Source organism: Marmota marmota, unplaced genomic scaffold (assembly GCF_001458135.2).
Source record: "Marmota marmota marmota unplaced genomic scaffold, marMar, whole genome shotgun sequence".
NCBI lineage: Eukaryota > Metazoa > Chordata > Mammalia > Rodentia > Sciuridae > Marmota > Marmota marmota.
The window spans coordinates 5,015,902-5,028,737 of record NW_026000196.1 but is presented as its reverse complement, the minus strand read 5'-3'; positions in this window follow the sequence as shown (position 1 = coordinate 5,028,737).

Sequence of the window (12,836 nt, the reverse complement as noted above, 5' to 3'; positions counted from 1 at the left end):
TGAACAGATAGCCTGGCTGCTCAAGCATCTGGACACATTTTGATCATATTTAAATCTTTATTTGTCTTGTGTACCCCATGGAGAAATAAATGATCTCTGAGAATTAGAATGACAGAATTGTGAGTTTCTTCTAGAGCTTGCCAGCACGGGCGATCAGAATGGAAAACTCCTGATGGATTTATGAAGAAATGGGTACTGTCAAATGATAACATTTGGAACAAATCTTGGAGAAACTCTACTGCTATATTTCTGCTTTGAGGATTGCTGTTAGACAACTGTCATTTTTGGACTGGATTTGGGAGAAAAGGGAACAGTGATCGTTTCCTACACTGTCCCTCAGCCAAGCCATCCATATCCCATTGCAGTTGGGTTGTGCTGATTTGGCAAGAGCAAGGGATTTTGGAACTTCATTTATGACATTTTCTTTTAAATATTTTTTTTTAGTTGTAGTTGGACATTTATTTATTTATTTTTACGTGGTGCTAAGGATTGAACCCAGCCTCACGCATGCTAGGCAAGTGCTCTACCACTGCCCTACAGCCCCAGCCCTCTTTTATTTTTTCTATTCTTCCCAAGTTCTATTCCCTGGCCAGTGGACAGGAGGTGACCTGAAAACTAATAACCCTTACACTCAAGACTCAGCCTCTTGGAAAAACAGGCAGTCTTCCTCTGCTATCCAAATCCAGACAGGGAAGTGTTAGGGAAAGGCATGTGGCCCCTGAGATCTAAGGGCAGGGATGGCCCATGAGACCTCAGGGTCTGTGACCCAGAGGCCCCTCTGAATTAATTCAGGATGACCCTTTTGGCAATTTCATAACCCACTCTAGCAGCATCAGGATCTGGTTGATCCCAGTGGCACGGGGTAGAGGTTCCAGAAGGCCAAAAGTGCAAGGCCTTCCCCAACCTGACCAAGCTGTGCCTTAATTTGTTGTGACTGTTCCAGAAAGTTCCAGGGCTTTCTTTGAGGCAGCCTCCTCTGGAGGAGTTCAAGTGAGAAGAATCACAAAGCCTCCTCCTCACAGTGTCATTGTGTTCCTGCCTTACCTAACTCTGGTCGCATTTCAACCTGACTTGTTCTCCTCCCTTGAAGAGGTAGTTTCCACCTAGCTCTGCTACATGATCCTCCTAGAGCTGGAAGGGCTGTCATCTCCACTTAGGGGACGACTCTACAGAGGAGATGAGACCTCCGGGCTTGCTTGTTGAAATGATAAAGAAGGCGGGTGTGTATGTACTGAGGATCAAAAGAAAATAATTCAGAAGATCTCCTCTTAAGACAAACTGCCCTTTGGCAAAGCTGATGTCTTGCTGCATAATTTTTTTTTTTTTTTGTACTAGGAATTGAACCCAGGGGTGTTTACCTCCCACCCAATTTGCTGCTGTTTACCACTGCACCGGCTCTGTTTCAAATGTCAGAAGCTGGGTATGAATTCCTTCTTCTCTCTTCATTTCTTCCTTGAGTTTCATGTCACCGAAACCAGTATGTCAGCTGTGAGCTGCACTGTTATTTTAGGTACTCCCGAGGAAGAAAAACAAGCTGCCAATTAAATTATGAACAATGCTTTCTTATTTAGAATTTTTGGTGAAACAGTGGGGGAAAAAAGCTCTTTTAGACATATTTAAACATATATTTTATTGTAGTTAGCTCTTGTACATTAATAAAAAGGAAAATCTAAGGGTCATAAATTGGAAGTTTTTAACAAAACTTCTTTATAGCCAAGCATGGTTGTGCACACCTGTAATCCCAGCAATTTGGGAGATTGAGGCAGGAGGATCACAATTTCAAGGCCAATCAAGACCAGGGCAACTTTATGAGACCTGTGTATCAAAACAAAGTAAAAAATGCTAGGGATGTAGCTGAGAAGTAGAGTATTTGCCTAGCATGTGCAAGGCCATGGATTCAGTCCACAGCACCACTAAATAAATAAATAAATAAATATTTCTTTACAGGAGAGACTGCCATAGAGATTGATTCTCCTGAATCCATTTCCACCCCCTCCTCCCTCTTTCTTTATTCTTCTTGGTACTGGGGATTGAACCTAGGGGCGCTTTACCCCTGAGCTACATCCCCAGCCCTTTTTATTTTTTATTTTGAGACAGGGTCTCCCTAAATTGCTGCGGCTATCCTGGAACTTGTGATCCTCCTTCCTCAGTCTGAGTAGCTGAGGATTATAGGTGTGCACCACCACATCCAGCTTCTGAATCCCTTTCAACTCAGAGCTAGTAATGACCGTCTTTCTACATATTGTTGCTGCCTGTGCATTCTGAGTGTTGTTGACATAGGATTTCTTAACCAAGGCTCCACTACCACTTCTAGAATTTTCTCCCAGCTGTTGATGGCCATTTTGCAAGTTATCATGCTGTACCTCCTGGCCTTTTAAAAATTATTTTTAAAAAATCTAATAGAAAGTGTTCAGACAAAATTTGCAAATGTGAAGACAGTAATAACTAATCATAACTGCTACCTGGCCAATTGCTATAGTCAGCAATATTGATTGTAGGACACATCCAGTTTCAAAGAAATGAGTGCCTTAGAAATGATGAATTCTAGTAAACCTTAATATTTCCTCTCCTTCCCACACCTCTGCTATGCCTCTGGACAGGGGGATGCTTCAAGTCACATAGAAAGAAGGTCGTGTTCTTGAAAAGACTGGTACTTCCTGAGATATCAATCCTATTACATGGATATCACTGGAAAAGAAATCTTTGAATATAAAACTTGGAGCACAATTCTGCTGTTTCTTTAGATAGAGTTTTAAAAGAGAATTTAGATACTTAAGAAATATCTTATAAGAAATAATATATAAGATAAGATAATAAGAAATATAGCATTCTGACTATTCTTTTCATGAACATAAACCATAGTTAGTAGATCAGATGTGGGATAAGAAGGCATGTGGGGGCACAGACCATGATGGGACAGCACCAGAAAAGAATGCTCTCAGCAGACCAGAAATGATCAGGTGCTCCTGAAAGACAGGAGAATGGGTTAGACGGAAGGAGGAAACCACAGCATAACCACATGCAAGAGATGTCTGCTATAGAAGTCAAGTGCACCTCAGAAGCTCTAGCTCCAAGATGGGAGATGTGGTGAATAGAAGGAAGCTCTAGGGAACCTTTATTATTGTTGTTGTTGTACCTGGGAATGTACCCAGAGGGGCTTAACCACTGAGCCACATCCCCAGCCCCTTTTTATTACTTATTTTGAGACAGGGTCTCACTAAGTTGCTAAGGAGTTCAGTAAGTTGTTGAGGCTGGCTTTGAACTTGCGATCCTCCTGACTCAGCCTCCTTGAGCAGCTGGGATTCCAGGTGTGTGCAGCACTGCACCCAGAAGCTCTAAGAAACTTTGAAGATGATTAGTTGAGGCACTGCAGTGGGAACACAGGACTTGCTCCCTAATTTCAAATAGAGGACACAGGACTTGCTCCCTGCTTGTGACAAATAAAGGACAGCAGAGGCATCTCTACCTGTAGTCAGGAGAGGCAAAGTGGACACTTGAGCTCAAAAAGTAGGGCACTACCCTGAAAGGCCACCAACACTGAGAAGCAAGAAAATGATTAAAAACATGAGCTATTGGTTTAACCCACCCAGCAGATTGTCCCATTCCTTCACAAAATGATTAGATTCAGGACAAAGCAAACAATGACAATTTTCACACAGTGGCCTCATGAATTAGGAATGTTAAATAAGTAATAACAAATTTGACTAACAGTGGCTCCAGCAAAAAGAAAGGCATTCAATTAAATCACATCATAAGATGTCTAGAGAGCCGGGTGCATCATGGCACATGCCTGTGATCCCAGCTACTCAGGAGGCTGAGGCAGAAGGATGGCATGTTTGAGGCCAGCCTCAGTAACTTTGGGAAATCCTGCCCCAAAATAAAAAATAAAAAGGATTGGGGTAGGTCAGTGCCAGAATACCCCTGGGTTCAATCCCAGTACCACACACGAATGTCTAGAGAAAAGTGATTTCAGGTTTGTGCCCCTGACCCAATAAAGTTATGCAGGAAACACTTTTTCTACCTTTCCACTTCACCATCCTTAGTATAGAGTTGCCTCATGATCTCATTACAGCTCCTGCCCTCCAGACATCACACCAGGTCAAAGGAAGAAAAAATGAAAAGGGCCAGTATCATTGAGTTTCCCTCATAAAAATGTCCCTTTATTTTATTTTTTTATATTTTGCAGTGCTGGGGATTGAACCCAAGGGTGCTCTACCACTGAGCTATATCCCCAATCCTGTTTATTTCTTATTTTAAGATAGGGTCTCACTAAATTGCCCATGCTGGCCTCAAACTTAGGATCCTCCTGCCTCAGCCTCCTGAGTAGCTGGGGGTTTACAGGTGTGAGCCACCATACCCAGGTTTCTTCAGCCTTAAAAAAGAATGAAATCTTGCCATCTGCAACAACATGGATAAACCTGGAGGACATTATGTAAAGTGAAATAAGTCATGCATAGAAGGATAAATACTGCATGATCTCACTTATATGTGGAGTTTAAAAATGTCAAACTCATAGAAGCAGAGTAGAATGGTGGTTTCCAGGGGCTGGAGTGGTGGGGGTGGGAATGGATTGGGAGGTGTTGATGAAAGAATTCCAAAGTTCAGTAAGACAGGAGGGACAGAATCAAAGCACGGTAGTGAGGCATAGTGATTATGGTTGATAACAATGCACTTCATACTTGCAAATTGCTAAGAAAGTGTTTCACTACAAATGAGAAGTATGGGAACTACTGCATATTTTCCTCGATTTAACCATTCCAAAACATATACATATTTCAAAACATCATATTGTTCACCATAAATATATAGAATCTTTAGTTTTCAATTATAAAAGAAGACAAACAAGTGATCTATATCTAAAGACAGGGTGATGACATTTCATAACAAAAATAAAAGGGCAATCCTTAACGAGAAAAAACACCAACTAAAAACGAGCAAAAACTAGACTGACTTCAGCCTTTCTTTTGGCAATGTTGGATACAAAAAGATAACGGCAAAGTTCTGAGGAGGAAGAACGTTTTCAGCCTAGAATTCTACCCCAATCTACTACCAGTGAAGTGGGAGGATAAAACAAGATCATTTCACACCTGTGGGCTCTAAGCCATCTTATCATCCAAGAACTACATATGAAAGAGTTATTTAAGGATGCACTCCAACAAGAGGAATCTGTGGTGGATGGATGAGATGGACCCACTATGATTCCCCACCTCCTAGCACTATCTCCTGTGCAATCTCCTCCCCAGGCGTATGGACAGGACCTGCCACTTTGTTCTAACATTAGAATACAGCAAAGATTTTGAATTCCCTTTTGCCAGAGGAAGGCTGAGACATGTTGTGAGCTGCCCTATAGTGAGGACCCTCTGGCAAGATGAAAGTTGCCAGCCAACACTCAGCTAGAAACTGAGACCCTCAGTCCTACAGTCCAAACAGAACTAAATTCTAGGTCCTTCTCCAGTCAAAACTTCAGATGAGACTCCAGCCCTTGATTGCAACCTTATAAGAAACCCTAAAGCAGAGGACTCAGTTAAACCATAACTAGATCCCGACCCACAGAAACTGTGAGAAAATATATGTATTTTGTTTTAAACCACTAAATATGAGGTAATTTTTTAAAATGCAGCAACAGATAACTTTTACCAAATTTAAAATTCTGAGATTTAAGAAGGTAAAATGGGCAACAAAATCAGTAAAAATTTTTGATATTTCCAAGGTGTTGATTAAAAAATAAAAATATCTGGAAGAAAAATATTTTTATTTCAATATGGGAGATGGGAAGAGAAGAAATAAGAGAGGGAAGTAAAAGAGTAAAAGATTTCTCATTTCATTTAAGGGATAATATAGAATCTTATTAAAATCTAGAGATTGATGTATAAATATAGATTCAAATATCTGTATTACAAGTTTCAGTGTAAAAAATTTCTTGAAAAAAATAAGTTATGTCAAAGTATTGCTTAGGAAGCATATGCACACAGAAAAGTAGAGAACAGTAAGAACAAGAGCAAGACAGTAAGTAGACTGTCAAACAGTAAATTTTGCAGCAGAACCAAGAAAGCCAAATCCCACTGCAGAAGTCAGAGACAAATATACTACAAAGAAAGGATACCACAGAAAAGGAACATTCAGGGATCAGCCCAAAAATGAACCTTTGGTAATTAAGAAACTTAACAGTGGAAATGAAGAGTTAAAAATTAAGGAGGCTGAGGCAGGAGGATCACAAGTTCAAAGCCAGACTCAGCAAAAGCAAGGAGCTAAGCAATTCAGTGAGACCCTGTCTCTAAATAAAAAACAAAATAGGGCTGGGGATGTGGCTCAGGGGTTGAGTGCCCCTGAGTTCAATCCCTGGTACCTGAAAAAAAAAATTAAAGTGGAGGAAGTCTCACCAGAAAAAAAGCAAAGAGACTAAGAGATGGAAAATAGAAGATAAAATATTATCAGTCCAGCAGGGCCAGGTGCAAGGGCACAGACACATAATCCCGGCAACTCAGGAGGCTGAGGCAGGAGGATCGCAAGTTTTAGACCAGTCTCAGCAACTTAGTAGGATCCTGTGTGAAAAAAAATTTAAAAAATAAAAAAGATAAAAAGGGCTGTGTGTGCAGAGCACCCCTGGGTTCAATCCCAGTACAGAAAAACAAAACAAAAAAATCATTATTTAGCCTATGCATGACCCCTCCCATTTTATTTGCTGATTTGCTTATGCATTCAGTTATATAATGAACCCATAAACCTACCACCCAAGTTACCAATAACATCTATGAACACCTTGCCTTTCCTGTTCCCTGTACTTCACCAGCTAAAGGTAACCACTGGCCTCTATTTTCCATTTATCACTCCTTTGCATTTTAAAATTAGTTTTATCAAAAAATAGTTTTATCATATATATGGTACCTGAACAATATATTATTTTTCTTTTATTTGGTTTAGAATCTTATTAAAAAGGTACTACTTTGCATGGTTGTTGGAAATGTGCTTTTATTCACTTGTGGCAATTCTTACCAGATTCATACCTGTTGTTGACTGGTCCTATAATTCATTCATTTTCAAAGCTATAAGATATTCCACTGTAAAAACACACCAAAGTTTATTTATTCATTCTCTTACCAACTTGGGAGAAATGGGAAGGGGTGTGTTTCTGTGTGCATTGATACTGAGAAAGTTCAGACTTAATTCCCTACAGTGGAAAATCAAAAATGTCCAAAACTGAAAAATCAACAAATAACAAAATATCCATATTACTTAGAAGTAAAGTAATAAGTGTTAGAAGAATCATCCAATGAGTGAACATGGTTTCCAAGGGACAGAAGGAAATGGTTGGGGGTAGATAAGGGGATTGCTGCTTCTCATGACAGGACTTATATAAAAATTTTGCTGGGAGAGATGATGCACACCTGTAACTCCAGTGACTTGGGCAGGAGAACTACAAGTTCATGTTCAGCCTCAGCAACTTAGTAAGACCCTATCTCAAAAATAAAATATAAAAGGGGCTGGTACAGTGCCCCTGGATTAATTTCCTAGTACTAAAATAAAAAATAAAAAGATTTATACAAAGATTCTTACTCTTATACCAAATGTATGGTATAACATTGATAAAAGGTGAAAATATTAAGGACATCTACCAGAATAACAGAAATAGTACACATAGCTTGCAAACCAATTATGAGAGGGGGGAAAAATGGAATAAAGGAAACGTGGTCAATTCAACAAATGACAGAAAAATAAAAAAGAAAAACAATTGTTTTTTAAAAATTATTAGTTGGCTGAGGATGTGACTCAGTGGTACAGTGCTTGCTTACCTAGCATGCATGAGGCCCTGGGTTCCATCCCTAGCATTGCAAAAAAAATTAAAAATATTAGTTTTAGAAAGGATTTCTTATTACTGTTATCACAAATCACCACAAACTTTGTGGCTTAAAACAACATAAATTTGGGCTGGGGTTGTGGCTCAGAGATAGAGAGCTCACCTAGCATGCATGAGGCACTGGGTTCGATCCTCAGCACCACATAAAAATAAAATAAAGATATTGTAGGGGCTGGAGTTGTGGCTCCGCCGCAGAGTGCTCGTCTAGCACATGCAAGATCCTGGGTTCAATCCTCAGCACCACGTAAAAATAAGATAAAGGTATTGTGTCCAACTACAACTAAAATTAAAAAAAAAAATAACTGTGGGGATATAACTGTGGGGATGTAGCTCAGTGGTTGAGCATCTCTGGGTTCAATCTCCAGTACAAAAAAAAGCTACCTTCTTCTGACTTCATGCTTGCTAAATCTCCTTTCTTTTCTTTTTCTGCAGTACGTAGGCATTGAACCTAGCCATGCTGTACCACTAAACTACATCCCCAGGCCTTTTTATTTTTTATTTTGAGACAGAGTCTCATTAAGTTGCTGAGGCTGATCCTCCTNTCTCTCTCTCTCTCTCTCTCTCTCTCTCTCTCTCTCTCTCTCTCTCATCTCTCTCTTAAAAAAAAAAAGATAAATAGTAGTGGGAAAAAAGTGCCCTTTTTTGGGGGGAGGCGGGGTGCTGGGGTTGTGGCTCAGCGGTAGAGTGTTCACCTCACACGTGCAAGATCCTGGGTTGGATCCTCAGCACCACATAAAAATAAATAAATGAAATAAAGGGATTTAAAAAAAAAAAGTGCCTTTTTTTTTTTTTAAGGGACAGGGTCTGGCTATGTTGCCTATGCCAGCCTTGAATCTTGGACACAAGTGATCCTCCTGCCTCAGCCACCTGAGTAGCTGGGATTACAGGCGATGCTATGGTGCCCAACTAATAATAATGAATTCCTTTGTTAATAGAGATTGAACCCAGAAACACTTACCACTGAACCATATCCCTGTCTTTTAGTTTGAGACAGGGTCTCGCTAAGTTGCTTAGAGCCTCCCTAAATTGCTGAGGCTGGCCTTGAACTTGTCCTCCTCCGGACTCAGCCACTCCAGTCACAGGGATTACAGGTGTGTACCACTATACCTGGCAATAATAGTGAAACTTAAGAACATCAACAACAAAGAGAAATTTTAAAGTTAACAAGAGAAAGAACAGATTGTTTCAAAAGAACAAAGATCAGATTTACATCAATTTTTCAACAGCAGTACTAGATGCAAAAAGACAAAGGAGCCTTATTTTCAAACTGTTGAAGGAAAGGAAATTTAAAACCTGAAATGTTACAACCAAACTTTTATTCAAATATAAGACCATGATTTACAAAACCTCATGAAGCATAACAGGCCTGAGAAGGTTCACTACAAAAAGATCCACATTAGAAATACTTTCCAATAAAGTATTTAAATAGTAGGAGAGACAAATCTAGTTGATGCTATAAGATGCACAAAAATTAAAAGCAATCACGCCTGTTTCTGAAAAAAATTGAAAGTGAAATTAAAGGCAAACATATTCCTCTTTGACGTCAACTCAATGTGAGGGGGTACCTGGGACCTAAAAAGGACACTTACGGTAAAAATTCAAGAATTCTGAATAAATAATGGTCTGTGGTTCATAATAGTATATCAATATGGGCTCATTAATTGTAATAAATATAATAAAATAACCTGATGTTAATTATAGGAGAAAGTGGGAGGAGGGAATATGGGAATCCTGGTTTTGTCATCTCAAAATTTCTGTAAATCTAAAAATGTTCTGAAAATGTTTTTTATGTTTATTAAAAATTATTACTACTACTAAAAAAAACATATTCCTCTTTGCATAGTACAGCTATGACTTTCTTAAAGGGGAGTTATAGATAAAAGATAAAGAAAAATTAGAATAATAAATTAAGTTAGTAGGAACTCTTCCAATTACATGGACAAAGTAATTGGATATTTTGTTTATTTTGCTTTTTGTTTTTTGCAGTGTTGGGGATTGAATCTTAGATCCTCATACGTACTGAAGGAAAGCACTCTACCACTGACCCCCCAGTCCTTGTTATTTTTTACTGTGAGTTAGGGTCTCACTGAATTGCCAGGCTGCCCTCAAACTTGCAATCCTTCTGCCCCAGCCTCCAGAGTCAGTGGAATTCTAGGCGTAGGCCACTGTACCTGGCCCTAAAGTAATTTTAAAAGGTCCACATTCCTCTCTTTAAAAGATAATGAGGGAGATCCAAGATGGCAGACTAGAGGAAGGCTGCATTCCTTGTCGCTCTGTGACTAAGGATTCAAGCAGAGGAAATACTGTTTCTCTACCAGGCAGCCAACGCTGCCTAAAAATGCCCCACTGTTCGCCCCTGTTCACCCACCACAATTGCCCTCCATTTGCCTGCAGATCACTCCCTGATCGATGCTGATCACCTGCTGTTTGCCTGCCTTTTGCCAACCCATCACACCTTTTACCTGCCCCGTGCCCACCACCACTGTTCACCTTTTGGTGGCCCACCGTTTGCACACAGACTGCCCATTTGCCAGGGAGATTGCCTGCTGCCTGCTGTTGCCAGGAGATCCATTGTCAAGGTACCAACAGGTTTGGTTACATGTGGCTGCCGCTATCTTAGAACACAGACCAGGGCCTAGGAGTCCAGAGCCAAGGACCTGCAGTTTGCCACCACCACGGCAACCATCTTGGGGTGTGGTTGCCTCAGTCTGGGGACACCAGCCAGCGCCTTGAGTTCTACCACCGGAATACCTACAGATCTGGTTGCACCTGAGGTCTTCCTGGTGGGTGTGCTAGTGGCTGCCATCTGGCTGCCTCTTTGCAGCGTCACTCTCTGTGAGCACATCCCTGGTGGTCTCTCTGAGAGTTGGAATGATATTGAGATCTTGAGATTGGAGCAAGGCAGAGCCTGGGGAATCCAAAACCCAGATCCCTCAGATTGCGGCTGGGTCTATGTGGGCCAGTTTATGCCTGGCAAGCCTATGGAAAGATGGGGACTGGCAGCATTTCCATGTGGGGGGGGGGCACAGGTTGGAGAAACTGGAGAGAACTGAAGTACAATGGGACAGAAGGGGCCGGCTACAGCAGGTGGGAACTCTGGAAGAGGGTTTGAGGGTATCTTGCTATGGGCTTGCCCAGCCAACCAGTCCAGCACCCAACAGACTGGAGCTACCATCAAACATCAGACAACCCTATCTATCAGTGGAAAAGGGAAGCTGAGATACTTTTGAAAGCCATTGGAAACAATTGTTCAATTTTCCATTCAGATTTTTATTCCCCCCCACCCACATTTCTACCATCTTTGAATCCAAATACTCTTCATGCATTAATTTATTGGGGAATGGGATGTCTGAACAGTATATTACAGTTTTGTTGTGTATTCTTATACTTTTTACTTTTTTAAAAATCTGTATATATTTTTTCTCTCACTGAATTGTCTCCCTGGATTCTCTTTCTCACTTCTCTCATGCTAACAGCCAACCTTTATTAATTCCTCCTTCGCTGTCACTGTAATTTTTTTGCCTCCATCTTCTCTCCTTCTTCATAAACATCACATCCTGAACTACTTCTGCTCCCTCTTTGTCCATCTTTTGAAATGGTAACCCCTTTTAGTAAACTTACTGTTTATATTGTAGACAAAATTGAATGCATCATTTCTGCCTATTGTGACAAAACTTTAGACACCTCAATAGGAGCTATTTGGTATAAGGCTGTATGTTGTTTGTATTTAGAGCTGTTAATATTGGTGTCCCCCTTAAATGTGAGGTACTGGAAGCCTTCATGGACACTCTAAGAGTACAGGGTAGGAACTGTACTGCCTCAGATCCATACGACTAGATGGGAAGACAACATGAAACATGAAAAAACAAAGCACCTCAAACAAACCAAGATGTCCCAACAACAGAATTCATAGACAACACAGTAGAGGAAATGTCAGAGCAGGAATTTAGAAGGTACATAGATAGACTGATATAAGGCTGGATAGATCTTCCAAACAAAAACTAAACAAAAAAACTATGGAACTAGATAATACAATTGATAATTTAGACTTAATGGACCTCAACTGCAAGCAATGAAATAGAAGATGCCATCCAAAACCTACCAACCAAGAAAAGCCCAGGACCAGACAGAGTCTAGCAGAGTTCTTCAAGACCTTCAAATAGAATTAACACTAATACTCCTCAAATTATTCCATTAAATAGAAAAGGAGGGAACCTTTCCAAACTCATTCTATGAGGCTAATATCACCCTGATACCAAAGCCAGACAAACACATATCAAGGAAAAGAAACTTCAGATCAATATCCCTGATGAGCATAGCTGTAAAAATTCTCAAAAAAATTCTGGAAAAATCCCATACGAAATTATATTAAAAAGATAGTGCGTGATGATCAAGTGGGGTTCTTCTCAGGGATGCAAGTTTAGTTCAACATATGGAAATCAATAAACATAATTCATGACATCAATAGAAGAAAAAGTAGGCCCAAATTTTCATCATGTCAACTTAGAACCTGACTTCCTTAACAAGACTCAAGAATTAAAATCAAGAATCAATCAATGGGCCAGGCATGGTGGCACATGCCTGTAATCCCAGTGGCTTGAGAGGCTGAGACAGGAAGATCACAAGTTCAATGCTAGCCTCAGCAATGGCGAGGTGCTAAGCAACTCAATGAGATCTTGTCACTAGGTAAAATATAAAATGGAGATGGGGATGTGGTTCAGTGGTTGAGTTCAATCCCCAGTATGCACCCCCCAAAAAAAGAATCAATCAATGGGATGGATTCAAACTAAAAAACTTATTTTCAGCAAAGGAATCAATAATGTGAAGAGGAAGCCTACAGAATGGGAGAAAATCTTTACCATGCACACCTCAGAGAGAGCACTAATCTCTAGGATACATAAAGAACTCAAAAAACTTAATATCAAAAGAATAAAAACACAATCATTAAATGAGCTAAGGAACTGAACAGACACTTCACAGA